This window comes from Halyomorpha halys, unplaced genomic scaffold, assembly GCF_000696795.3.
Source record: "Halyomorpha halys isolate HHAL.00 unplaced genomic scaffold, Hhal_1.1 Scaffold1644.1, whole genome shotgun sequence".
Lineage (NCBI taxonomy): Eukaryota > Metazoa > Arthropoda > Insecta > Hemiptera > Pentatomidae > Halyomorpha > Halyomorpha halys.
In genome coordinates, this window is record NW_027112225.1 from 128495 (window position 1) to 140580 (window position 12086).

The window sequence follows — 12086 nt, forward strand, 5'->3', positions numbered from 1 at the left end:
CCTCCTTAGCCTCCTATTCATAAAGTATAAACATTTGTGTTTACATGGATAAAAGTTGTATTGAACGGAATTAATTAGCAAACACTCTAGAATCAAAATAAACAACAAACAAACGAAAAACGACAGGACTTTTTGAATGCCCTGGTACTTACGTCATTAATAATGACCGAGATGAGGGATATAATTTCATAAAGATAGAGTACCGCTTATTGTTTATATGTGCTATAGGTCTTCGGTTTCGACTCTGGAAAATTATTCCTATCAAATATATATTTTTTTAATCCAACCTTCTGCCATTTAAAAACAAAAAGTAATATTGATAAATGAACCAATCTAATAGTCTAAATACGAATTAAATAAGTAATGTATTAATTGAAATGTATTATTTTTTAAATCTACAGTATTTCTAGAAACTTATTATTTCCACTATGCACGCAGTTTAAGCTGAGCCTATTGGAAATAAACTTCATTGGAAGCTTATGGAGGCTGAGTAAGAGTGCACCTACATAGGATGCTGAGAGAAGAAGCTGACCTCTCAAGAATTCATATCACAACTCCTTGAGAACATTTCAATTATTAAATTAATATTTAAACAATTGTTAGTGAAATGGTAAAAGTTGTATGATCTGGGCTGGAGTAAGCAATAAAATTAAAGGTGAGAGAGAATAAATGAAGTTTATTCTAACTACAAACCTGCCTCACGGATCGTCTGACAAGTCAAAAACTAACTGGGTCGGTTGCATTACACAGCTGATCTGAGAAAGGGGTGTTCATAATGAGGCACGTGAACCAATTAAATACCAAACATGTCATAAAGAATTAGTGCCACATTCGGAAGAGCCTTTCGTTTACTGTGGAGCAATTAAGGTCCTGATAAAGAAGTTCCATCACAAAATGAGGAAGGACGACCAGGGTTTGTTCAAGTTCAATGATAAATTCTAGAAAAAATCTTGCTGAGGAGGCCATAAAGTAAATCAAAATTTCTTAACAGATGGTTTTGAACCCCTAGGGACCATTAGACGAATATGGGGTCTGCATGGGTTATTTTTGCAAATACCCTAATACATAACATGAAAAATATTTGTAATGTTGTTCCTTGTAATAACCTCATCATGGGCGAAAAACATTTCCATTTGAGATATCATTTAAGGCAGATTATCTCAAATTTGTTACTGTAAGGCTGCTAACGGCTAAAAAGCTGTGTTTCAATGCTTCAAAGATCAAAGATCACGCAATAGTAAATTAAATTTTAAAACTTTTACAGTTTAATTACTTTGTAAACCTACGCGTTTTCAGATAATTAAGTTTAATGATCATAATTCATCCTAAAACTCAGGTTTATCAGACGCTACTTTAAAGCGGTTCTATTAAATTAAGAGATATTCTATACACTTTTTTAAACTTAAAAACTCGACCTTTCATCTAAATTTAAGAGGAAGTGTTTTTAATTATAAAAAGGCCGGGCGGCGTTCAAGAAGATACACAAATAGCACAGGCCTATTAATTAGTTAGCAACTTTGCAGTGCTTAATCAGAGTTAGATAAGAGCAAAACACAAACATTGTAAAACATGATAAAACTTTAAAAAATATCCACTCTGCGTTGCATAAAATATAATATATAAAAATAGAAATATTAAAAAAATGTAATACCTACACTAAACGATTACAAATATGTATGGTAAAATACTAAGTAATAACAAGTATTGTAATGAGCGATAGATTTCCAAATATACCACCGGAGTAATGAATTGTAACGTAATAATTAATAGAAGTAGTAACAAATATGGCAAAATTATTAAAAGAAATAGTGAGGATGTAAGAAAAAAAATGAAAAATGAGGCCTACGTATTTTGCAATGACAAATCAAGGTGATTGGTGAATGTAGATAAATGGATGAATAAAAAAAATAATATAGAATTATAAATATAAATAATACAGATGCTCACCTGAATCCTGGAAGTAGAAAATTTAGGACTAAACAATTTTGTTTTCAGATTTGTTCGAAAATTCATATTTAAGGGTTTCTCGAGGTGCTAAAACCGAATATCAACTTTGTTTCACTCCTAAAAAATCTTTTACCACAATTTCATAGGTCTGTCGGTTTAAATTTTTTAGATAATTTGAAAATTTTTAGGCACAGGGAAGCTAGGGGTTTTATTAAAGAACTTGGTAGCATATACATGAAAATACATTAAATAGTAAAATTTCCTTAAATAATAAGAAAAAATCACCTAAATCAGACCAGTATTAACGATGATACAAGGAACTTAATCGTTTTCAAATACATTGCCATAGTTACCGTCTTATCACATCATCTGTATATATATAAGGGAATGGTCGAATGTTTGTCTATTATACTTATACAGTATCTTGTATTGTCTATTATAGTACTTATACATAAATATAATACTTATATATATACTATATAAATACTTATATATTACTATCACAGTAAGCAGATTTGTCTTTTTCCGAACAGTAAGAAAAAAATAATAATAATTCCGTTAACCGTTTGGGAAACCAATATCTTCCCATATATGTTTAATTTATGTTACCAAATCATCATAATAAAGTATAAGTAAATGTTTAATTTTAACTAAATACAATAATTTATATCAACCTATCAATTGTGCTCATTAAATCTATATTCATCAAATATAGCAATAGCGAAGCATTGCCAGGTCAACTTATTTATATAATAAAAATATTAATTATAGAGCTAATATAAGTAAAAGGTGAAAGTATCAGATAAGTATAAAATACAAATAAAAGATTTAAATATAAGAAATAAAAAATGCATAAGATAAATTAACTTCTGAAATGCAGAACAGAGAAAAAAAAACCCTCTTTGTACCTCTTACACCATTTTATTTATTCCTATCCCCTTATGTTCTTGTTCTTTAATATTTACTGTATCTTGATATATTTTTTTTAATCTACTTTTTTATATCTCATTATTTCCTTTTTCATTGATTGTCTTATACCTTTTTTATAATTCTTGTTTATTTATACTTTCCACTTATCTTATTTTTATTTTCTTTAATTAACGTTTATACAAATTTTCACATATTTCAATTTTTTTTTTGCCAAACCTTAGTTTATTTTCATTTTTTATCTATTCCCTTAATTTATTACAGTATTTTAGTTGCTTGTATCATTTTAGCCCTCAGGATGCTAAATGGTGTGATAAGATGACTTACAAAAAATAGTCCTACAAACCCAGTACGCCGAGCTGAAGTGGCTCTATCCATCCTTCCGATGCCAGTATTTCCTAGCTTCCTTTCTATTCCAAGCAATTAATACTCAACGCTCCTCCTATATCCTAGAAAACCTGCAATTCAAATTTTCTGTCCAATCCCGTTCTACCAGGTCCCGTTTATCTGACATCTACACTCCACCTCACCGAACTGCTGCGTTTGATAAATCGTTTTTTACCCGAGCTGCATATCTCTGGAACTCCATTTCCCCTAACATACGTCATGTACCAACCCTTTCCTCGTTTAAATCTCTTATATTTCACTACCTTTTGCTTCACCAATCTGTCCCACTATTATAATAGTATAGATATTTTGTAATTAACTTTTTGTTTAGTTTTTACTTAGTCAGTTATTTTTTTGATTTTCTATTTTTTTCTTTCTGTATATAACTTATAATTATGTGAGGCCACACTGTTTTATGGTCAATTAATGTTATTATAAAATTAAAATTGCCTTTGTAATTTTTCTAAAGGGACCTAGTCCCAGAATAATAAACAATTTTTCATTTCATTTACTATTTGTACTACCAATTGTATTGTATTACTATTTGAGTGTTTGTAGAATTATAAAATGTAGAAGATAATAATGATATAAATTTGAAAACGAGAATAAAAGTTAATGAAAATAATCTTATAACATAAATAAAAATACTTGAAAAGTATAAAAAAAAAAAAAAAGAAAACAAAATTTTAGAATATATACAGTCTAAAGAGTAAAATAATTAAACAAGAGTGTTAACATGTGGCGTGATATAGTACAATAAATTAAGAAATTATAAAATTAACAGATAAATCATAGAATGGAGATTATAAATTAGACGGAATGTGATATAATGTAGAAAAGAGGTATTAAGTATGAAGTATAAGATATCATGAGATAATAACTATTCAATTATGGAGTAACACTGGGAGAAAAATATTGAAGAAAGAGAACCCTCAAATACGATCTTCAATAGTGTAAATTATTTTAATGCAGCAGCTACGGTAGTGGGTAATTTCCACATCTCAACTATTAAAAAGTCTTAAAATATACGTCAATCTTTTAAAACTATTAGCAAAACTAAATAAGGAAGCATAAAGTACAGGTTACCGAAGGTTTTAAGCAAGGCGAATACATAAGTACTTCGAAAATTTATGTAAAGCAGTCCTTGTATGTAACTCTACATATTTCAAGTCTGGTTTTTACATAGTATATGAAATGTGTTTCCAAAACATCAATCTCCCCAACTCATGAAATTTTATTAATTAATTGTTACCTATAACTTTAGTAAAACTTACTGAGGCAGGTATTTATCCGCAACTAAGCACTACAACATATTATTATATACTTTTTAAAATTAAATAATTGGTGCTAATTTAGTCAATTTCTTGTTAATTATATGTAATTTAATAACAAAAAAAAAAGGCATAATAGAAACTTGAGAGGTTCTGGTGGCCGTTTTCTCCTCTAAAAATAATAGCTTTTTTTAACCATTAAACAAAATTTTTTTTTTGTTTTATACTACTTATTAATTATTATTAGAAAAAGGATTATTCTTCTAATATTCCTCTAGTGGTACTAATTTGGGAAAGATCATTTAGTAATTTACAGATTAAATATACATTTTCTTTTTTGTTCTCTAAAACTTTTTGTAAGATCTCAAATTCAGATGTATATTATTGAAAGAAAACAATTTTAGCAGGAAGTCGGAAACCAAACTGGACCTAGAAAAAATATATTATTACCGAATCAAACAAAAAAAAAAATACAAATAAAAACGATATAGAAACCGCATGATTGTGGAAACCCAAGGCTAGTAAATGTTTGAGCTTTGAAAACGCATATAGGAAGCGAAATATAATATATCTATATCACTGCATGTACACCTGAAACCTAAGGAGTAACTGTTTTTGTAAATGATCTTTATCCTCAGACTATTAACGGATCAGTAGGTAATTACAACCGTTGGGATTAATCTACAATACCGATAATAAAATGAACTTTATCAATGTATGACTGCAATGAATATCAGCCTTACTTCCTCCAAACCATTATAAATATAGTTTTATTACTCAGAGCTACATCTCTCATCTTAAACTATAGGAATAATACATCTCTTTAAATCCATTTGTAATTTACCGCACTACTTCAAGAGCAATAAAACGTTTGTAAGCAGATTTCCTTCACATTATTTTATCCAATAAGTAATGTTTTTGGAAAACATATTCAAAATGTGAAATCTAGATTGATTTAGAACATATCTTGAAATACAGTAGTTTTGAACAATTAGAAAATAAACTTTTATTAAGCATTTAAAAAGACCTTGAAATGGGTTATGGACCTTGTTGTAATGAAACATTTTAAAAGTTTTGTTTTCACAGATTTTCTAGACATTAATATTTATAGTGAAGATATACTTGACTTATCTTTAGTTATATATATTTATCATTTATAGTTGCCCAAGCTCACCAGAGAAGGGGGTGAGTTAAAGAGAAAAAAATGATAAAAGAAAAAAAAATAAAGAATAAATTGCTCCTTAGGCGCCACGTTATTTTTTCCCTTGGAAATAACGAAATCCCGAAACAATATGCCCAGAATATAACTAAAATATACCCCTATATAAACAATTATCGAATTATGACCACTGGCTAATACCATTACACGTAAATAACAGAAAACCTAGGGATGTTACCTCCCACCTGTTGAATTATCGTAATATTAAGTAAATATAACAAAAAAAAAAAGTAAATTAACAAGTTGAAAGCAGTGTACATGCATAAGAAAGAACAGCAGAACTATATGTACAAAGTTTAATAATAAGAAGAAATATATCAGAATAAAAAAGGAAAAAAAAAGAATTCTTATCAATTAATGAAATAATGAAAACTTATAGGTTGACTTAACATTAATTAAATACTTAAAAATATAACAATCTCATCAAAGAAAACAGCGACATAGCTTTACAAATTCGGTGAATAAAGGAAAACCACGACCGAGCCGAAAGAAATTGAGTACTAAAATCACCTTCAAACGAAATAGCAAAAATAGTTTATGAATGCTCCTTAATAACTAGTGGAAAAAGAAATAAAATTGAGTCTCTTGTAATAGACCCGGATCTTAAGCAGTCTATAAACTTTACAGCTACTGATCTATTCTACTTCATTCTCTCTCTCTCTCTCTTCTCTTCTGACCTCCAGATGACAATAAAAGTCTGTTCAATTGCCAAACTCGTGCTCTTCTAAGCAGTTCTTAATATATCAATTTCAAAACTAATATAATGTATATAATAGAAGAATGTATAGTATAATAATATTGTAAATTGGAATACAACGGGGAAGTTCTTCAGCTTCATATAGATTTCCAAAAGGCTTACGATTCTATTGACCGCCATAAGCTGTATAATATTCTGAATGAACAGGGAATACCAAAGAATCTTATTTAATCTAGCACTAGAATACGTCATTAAAAGGGTGATGAATACCGAAAAGGGTTTAAATTTGGATGGTGATACCGGTGCTTGGGTATGCAGATGATTTGGTATTATTGGGTGATGACAAAGAAACTATAGAACTAAATACAACCACGCTAATAAACTCCAGTAAGGAACTAGGTCTTGAAATAAATACAGATAAAACTAAATATATGGTTAGCAGTAGAAACGCGAACAATTTCGGTGATATAGATATAGGAGGAAATAGGTTTAAATATTTTGGTTCTACGGTAACCAGAAAAAAAAGAAATTGATGAGGAAATAAAAGCTAGATTGAAAGTGGGAAACGCTTGTTATTTTTCAATTTCGAAACTACCTAGCTCGCTCCTTCTACCGAAAAACTTAAAAATTAGAATTTACAAAACTATTACCCTTCCCACTGTTCTTTATGGATGTGAGACGTGGTCTCTTACACTAAGGGATGAACAGCGTCTTGAGGTTTTCGAAAAGAAAGTATTACGCAAAATATTCGGACCGAAAAAGGATGAATTAACGGGAGAATTTAGAGGATTACACAACGCTGAATTAAGGGACCTACTAGTAAATATAATTCAAGTTATAGCATTGCGGCGTATAAGATGGGCATGTAAGGTTGCAGGGCTTAGTAACGTGCGGAGCTCTAAAATGTTAATAAACACTGAACCAATGGGTGAGGAGTAGACCGAAAGGTAGATGGGAGGATTGCGTTAAATCCGATTTAGTGCGATTGGGTTTGGTGCGGCATCACTGGAAGAATGTATGCGGAGAGCGTTTGGTGGTATCGGCATCGAACCTTCGGGTTCGTTAGGCCTTACTTATTATTATTATTAATAGAAGTATGAGGAAAAATAGTTCTTTGATTTGTCAGATTGACCTTTACTATTTTCAAAAGTAATGAAAAAGTGCCATAACGTACAAGAAATATGTATAAAACGTGCAATGTTCTTTTATAGATACATTATATAAAAGAAACATATAGAGAGGCACCTACATCTTCCATAAAAAAATATGGATTAGTTAATGTTCTAAACACTTTTATTTATAGTTTTAAACTTGATGAAGCTCCATAGAGAAAGGGATATTGCCTGCTTCGACGAGGTCTACTGCATAAATTCGGATGGATCCACGCGATATGCTAATACTGTCGTTTTCCCCAAGACAGGTAAGTCAGCATTCATTCTGAATCCCACAGTGAGCCATGAAAGTAATGACCTTGACCAGGCAAATAAAGTAGATAGAGAAAAACAGGAAATTTATAATAAATGTATCCCTTTCCTTAAGGAAAAGATCCGTGAAAGCTTATGGGAAAAGAGACTTCTACGTGAGAGGCCTCTGGCCCGGAGTATGTGGAACTATAATTATTGGAACTATATAATTTAACGAATTAAATCTTGCTTGTAAAATGGTATTTTCTTACCAAAAAGGTGGTAAACAAAACAAAAATTCAATTTTGTCCTAATGATACATTGTATAATTGCTGAAATATTGCTGGAATCATATTTAAGACTTTTAACGAGTCTAACAAGACTTGTGTCTGTGTCATGAAATCATTAAAACTTTTAAAGAATGTTATATTTAATTATTTGTAGATCGCATTCCAAAACTAACCAATAGATTTTCGTGAGATTTGTAAGAACTCTGGAGAGAACAGCTTCCTTGGTTAATCTTGCCGGAATCACAGAATCCTATATTCCTTAGAAGGCATGAAACTTAAGCATTCAATAATCAATTCTTGGTGTTATTTTTCACCATTACCCAGACCATATTCTCCGCGTTTGAATTCACGTTAGTTTATTGTTCGACGTTACCTTTTAACCTATATCAATCGCAGTCCATCATCAGAATTCTTTAATTAACAAACGGGCAAAAACCGCAATTTTTATTGAAAGCATTTTTTTTTCATTTTATTAATATTTTACCAAATCAGGCTGATTAAAGGAATAAGAAAAAAATCGTGGTGAATATACATGAGAAGGTATTAACTAACTTTTTTAAAGGTCAGTATAAGTAGAAGAGCTTAATTAAATCTGGCTTACACCCATCAATTTAACGGTGACACCGAAAAATATGACAGGGAAAACGAATGCAGGGTGTAAGAGTCCTGAGGCCTTGATATTTTAAAAATTTATATTGCACATTTCCATATATTTAGATTTAAAAAAAAAAGAATTTATATTTAGCTTAATTGTTAAGAACGTTAAATATGTGCTGATTAGCCATCGACAAACATCTACTATTTTATTTTATTACAATTATAACATATATACTTATGGAGTAGTGTAGGGAAATGACATATTTATTTGTGTTTTTCATTTCAAGACCTCCATCTTATGGTATATTAACGGGTTTTCTAATAGCCCTACATACGGATGTACATACGGTATAGGGGTACATCTTCTTAAAATGGCATGTCTTTTAATAGAAATAAATATATTTTTTATTTATTGTTATTTTTAGTAAATAAACAAAACATTATTATATTAAAAAGAAAATTCACATACACAATACTAACAAGTTAACAAGTTTTTCTTATTTTCCTATTTATTCCTTCTTGCATCAGAAGCACTCAAACCTTGCACAGTGTATATCCCTAATAAAATCTTTATAAATAGTGTTATACTATATTGGCCTTGATTATTTACGAGGAGTGGAAGGAGAAAAAATGGGATACTCTACTTGGAAGTTTAGACCGTTTGTCTAGTAAGTGCTGTAATAGTCGAAATTGACGTGCATTTCCTTTTTTTTAGTCATGTGTGAGGATTCCAAGTTAATCGTTCCAGCTGTATTAAACTTGGCATATTCAGTATTACGAGCCCTTAAAAAATAGTACATTTCTCAATTTTTGTCTCCCCGAAATTGTAAAATTGTGCATTTTATGGAATCTAGAAACGAGTTTTTACATTCACAACCTGTCTTAAAAATTCTTCGGCCAAACAGAAAAAAAAATGTGTGAATATATATTTTTTATTTATTTTCTTTCAAATATTTTCTTCTGTTTTATAACGCTTGTAAATACTTACAAATTGCATTAAAAAACTACTATGCAAAGTGGTATGTTTTATACCATTAAAAGAAGACTAAAACTCAGTAAATATGTAAATTAAGAAATAAAATGTACGATCGGCATACATTTCAATAAGAAGTTTATTGAGAATGAACAGGTTCCAGCCGCATTTGTTGTCTCATTCTGAGAAAACCCTACTGACGTCAGAATCCACACACATACGAGCTTGTTCACACATGGGAATTTTTAAAAATTTCGTAAAATACAGATTTTCGTTTTTAAACTACATGTATGGAACTCTATGAAGAATTATAATATGTTCATTATTATCCATTTATTCTTATTATGAAACTTTCCTACAAAAAAAAAAAATGAGATAAACTAAAAATGAAGGATTAAATAACAAATCTACTAATTAGAGTCACTGAATCTTCGTATTTTAAATTTTTTAGTCTATCTATCACATCAAGAGAACATATATTTTCCTGTGCACGACCTAAAAGTCAGCCTCTCATACAGTTAGCTCCTTATTACGTCACAAATAAACTCATTCACGAAGACCTTAACAACCCATTCGTTGCAGATTTGACCCAAAACAGATATTCCTTTTCATTCCAAACTCCTTAACCATCCTAACCCATTAATTCTTAATCTTTCATCCTTAACAATCCCTGATAATCCTCCGAGCCGTCTGAATGGCCACGGGACCTTCTAATTTAAATTAATGTTTGAAGTACCACCGATAGGTGGTTCCTTCCCAAGATTTTCAAGTGTATATGAACATATTTACTTATTGTATTATTTTGTACGGTTGTAAATTACATTAAATAAATAATAAAAAAAAAATTAATAAAGGATACGAAAAAAAAAAAGGAAAAATCTTGGCATTCCCTATTTGTTTATATTATATACGTTTATAAATCAAAACCAAAACTGGATTTGGTACCTTCTTAATCATAATTAAATTTTCTTCAAGATATATACTTTCAAATTTATTTTATAAAATATCACCATTGATGTATAAATCGAATTTGAATTAAGATGTCTATTCCGAAAGTAAATTGGTTCTTACTTTCTTTAACTAAACAAAAACGTTATGTGGTTTTGCACAGAAATGAAGGAAATTGTCTAATAACATAAACTAGAAAAATTAATTAATAAAAACAAAATATTTATCAAACCAATTAACCAATATAGCAAGGAATTCAATATCGTTCTTAGCAGCAAAGTTGCAAGGGAAGTCGTGTGAGGGTACACACTTAATGTTTTAGTTCACAAAATAAAATCATCCACACACACGCGGTTGGAGGCAGCTGAAATATCAATAGGAATATGGTGTTAATTAATAAATAGGTTTTAGGCTGCTGTCGGATGTCTTGAAAGATATCGACGTTATCAGATATAAAGACATCAGGCGTTCTTAACAAATCAACTAACAAAATAATTATCTTTTTGTTTGTACTTATTCCAGATATGTTTATTGAATCAAGTTATAACGATAGATTATTGATTTATCAAGTAGTATGATTTACTCTAATACCTCAACAATAATATACTTACTCAGATGAACAAACATATGATACCTTAAATTCGTTTTCTCATTCTTTCGAATACTGATGTTTCATCTATGCGGTAGTTGCATCATAATTCTCACAGACAAATTATGTAAAACTAAGAATCTTATATCAATGATTCTCGACACAGAGAGTGACTTGAGATCAGAGTAGATGAAAAAAATAAAAATAAAAGAAATGGATTATTTTAGGATATTCTTTAGTAGTCAATGCTTTAATACACGAAAGGAATAGCTTAATATGGCTGTAAAAAAATTATTATTAATAGTCAAAAGAAAAAAAGATAAATGATTTAGTGTAATGGAATATATAAATATGATTCAGTTGAGGAAGGGAATTCGCGATGTATATGTTCTATGTTTCTGCTTAACAGCGGTTCTAAGGTGGGTTGGGTACATTAAACTGCATTATTTAGTTATATGTTAGTATTTTTTATGTTAGTATTTTTTATGATATTATATATTTCTATCTGTTCCTTATGGGAACCGACCTATTGTTCCTGTAAATCTAAAACTAGACACCACAGACACCTTGCTGTGGTATGCTGGAAGTAATTGGAAAAAATTAAACATTGAATTTCTTTTTCATAGGTATCCTGCAGTTTTGATAAGAGTAAATTGTATATTTTGTAAATAAGAAAACTGTTAAATAAATAAAGTTATGTAATAAAAATATAAATAATTGCTAGTAGATAATCTTATTTTAAAATTTATCATAGTTGTCATCAATCAGTTATGTTAATTGATAAATATGTCTGTTTTTAAAGATAATCGACTTGGGCATAGTGAGCTTGAAATTGGAA

The 12086-nt window shown here is 29.7% G+C and overlaps 1 protein-coding gene across 2 annotated transcripts in view; it reads left to right on the top strand.

Annotated features, from left to right (window-relative positions):
- LOC106690290 (arylalkylamine N-acetyltransferase 1) overlaps nt 1–12086 on the top strand; it is a 135489-nt gene that overhangs the window by 63206 nt on the left and 60197 nt on the right. The window lies entirely within an intron of this gene.